Source organism: Hibiscus syriacus, unplaced genomic scaffold (assembly GCF_006381635.1).
Source record: "Hibiscus syriacus cultivar Baekdansim isolate YM2019G1 unplaced genomic scaffold, ASM638163v2 tig00002237_pilon, whole genome shotgun sequence".
Lineage (NCBI taxonomy): Eukaryota > Viridiplantae > Streptophyta > Magnoliopsida > Malvales > Malvaceae > Hibiscus > Hibiscus syriacus.
The window spans coordinates 13,172,395-13,175,611 of NW_024061918.1; positions in this window are offsets into that span (position 1 = coordinate 13,172,395).

The window sequence follows — 3,217 nt, forward strand, 5'->3', positions numbered from 1 at the left end:
AATAATTATTAGAGGGACTTAAAAGGTTAATTTGGAAAAGTTAAAGTTAGCTTTGATTAAGAGAAAGAAAATTAGTATGAAATACGCCTTAATTTCAGGTTTTTAGAATTTTTACACATATACGTTCTGTTCATTTTAGTTAAAGTACTAACATAAGTTTGAAATTGCATAAGTTTTCGTGAAGTTCATAATCGAAATTGAGACCAAAGCAAACAAAAAGTAAAGGATAAAGTTCGAGACTAAAAACGATAATAACAGTAAAGCACAGTAGTGAGGCATTAGGTGAGTACATCTTACTTATTTTATATATGATATGAGGAAGGCTTTTGATGAGCCAACTCGAATATTTTTTTAATGAAAATGATTTGAATCATTTTATGAAATATTTTTATACTTATTTACTAAATAGTTTTTAAATGATTTTGGGTATGAATTACCCAATACAATTTTATATGATATTTATTATAAGATTTTGAATGATTTTGGATATAAACTGTCCAATGCATATATTTTATAAGATTTTGATAAATTTTCTATATGGATGCTTATACATGTGAAATGGCATATGATTTTAATAAAAGTCCAATGTATGTGACTTGAGAGTTAGTGGTACAATTGGCACGCCATGAGGTTGAGTTTTATTGATCGATCATACAGAGGTACATTCATGTGCAATATAGTTACCAGATACATTTATATATTCGGGATTGTAGGTACAATGTTGTGTTCTACAGTACCTGTACATCTATAGGACACCTATGGTGCAATTACAGGGCACTAAATGTGCACTATAATTACAAGTAGTTATATTGCATATATCATAGAATACTCAATTATAGACTTACATACCATGCATTCTCATGATTATACATTAGGTTGTAAAATGAACTAAAAAGAAACAATACAGGAAAAAGAAACATTATAGGAAAAAAGAACAATACATATTTAATTATTATGTTTTATAGAAAAGCTTTATTTTCAAAGCTTGATTTAGCAAGGAAAGGTGTATGGATGAAAAGTTAAATTACAAGTTACTCGTATATAAAAATGATTTGGATAAATCTTATTATTTTTATAAATAATTTATACGATGTTTTTATACTAAAATACATGTTTTATATATTATCATAGAAATGTTTTATTAGTAACTCTGAATGACTCACTAAGTGAAAACTTAGCTTGTGATTGTTTCACACGTAGGTACGAGCAAGCGAGCAGAGTGGAGAGCGTGCCAGCATCATTTCTGAGAAATCAAATCTGCCTCCAGAATCAGTAAGGACGTCATACGCTGTTTCTTTTGACTTATATAGTGGCATGTATATTAAAGAGTTTTTATTTGTTTTGATCTGAAATTTATAAAAATGGTTTTTTAACATAAAAATTAATACTATTTTAAATATGGAAATTTAAAGTATAATAAGTAGTATAAATGAATAGTATTTTAATAAATAACGTTTTAAATGCTAAGTAGTTAAGTTTTAAATTAGCAGTTTTATTTATGATATGAAATAATATCAAATTGTCTAGTTGCTTCCTGGAATCGGATTCGATTTTGATATTAAAAATATGAAATATTGATTTTATGTGATTGCTAGATTTAACATAAAGATGTAATTTGGATATTTTTAAAGAAAAAAAAGTTCACATGTTTTTGAACATTATGACATCTCTGACTTGTATACGAGGATGTACACGAAAAAAGGGTATTACATTTGTTAGTATCAGAGATGCAGGTTTAAACAATTCTCGACCTACATCGAAGTTAACATGTATTAAAAAGTTTGTACATGCCACTAGTATGTCCGTGTTACTGATCTGGTATGGTTAAGTGATTTGATAAATGATGTTGCTCCCTATTAAAGTAAAATAGTATTCGTTTAAATTAGATGTCTGAAGCAGAAAGATCGTCTTGAAGTATCAATCTTGAGCTTCCTAAGAAGCTAATAGTGGGGGTAAGAAGATTAAAATATACCTTTTTGTGTAGTCTAATCATCGAGGTAGGGGTGAGCAAAACTCGACTCGACTCGAAAATTGATTTTTTTTTTCAATTTCGAGTTATTCGAGTTAACTCGAATTATAAATTCAGTTTTTGAGTTTGAGTCGAGTTGAAATTTTGAATTTACGAGATGCTCATATACCACAATAGAATACCTATGTAACTTCAATTCTTACTTTTATTTTACTAAAATTGTACTTTCTTTTTTATTTAGTCCCTTAACTTTGTATTTTACTCAATTTGGTCTTTTGACTACAATTGTTTACAAATTCTTTCTTCCCATCAATTCCTTAACTCCTTTATACTCTCATCAATATTTTATCTTCAAAATAATTTCTTTAAAATATAATATTATGACTATATTTCATAATTTTAGATTGCATTTGATATATTAAATAACATTATAATGTTAAAAGAATATATATATATATATATATATATAATATAAATGGTTAGAGAAAGTAAAAAAATGGAACACACAATTGTCATAAACTATAAATAATTTTAATAAAATTGGTATAGAAACTCGAATAACTCGACTTGACTCGAAAAAATTTCAAGTTAAGCTGCGAGTTGTAAAATACAATTTGTCAACTCGAATAACTCAAAATTTTTTCTCGACTCGATCGAATGATCACCCCTACATAGAGGTGCACTGACACAACAAGGAGTATTAGTGAGAACATTATCATCAGATAATACTGAAAGAAAGATTGTACATGATCCGAATAAACTATAGAAGACTTTAGTTTCTCCCTAGAAAGGTTAATGATATGAGATATTTTCCTCCATTTTGTGGAAGAAATCCCTCGCCTATTGAAGATGAGGGATGTCAGATGTGGTTACAACTTACTCGTTTAAAAACGAGGATATCATTTCAGAGAAATCAACTATTATGTCTCTAGAATATGCAAATGACCTTGAAATCGAATATGACCCTAAGATCATTGATGATTTCAAGATCATTACATGTATGTTTTAATTTTTCAATAAACTCGTATATAAGTATTAAGTTGATTTAAAAGAGAGAGACATCTAATTAGAATTTATCTCGAGTGATAGAGCAAAGACTAAACCCTTTAGGCTATAAGACAAAGGTAAGTGGTATATAAGTTGTCTGCTAAAAATTCAGAGAGAGTTAAGCTACTAGTGAACTTAATGGAATTAGTATTTTTCTTAGAGAAATTCAAAATATTTTTGAATGGGGATTAGTTATTTCCT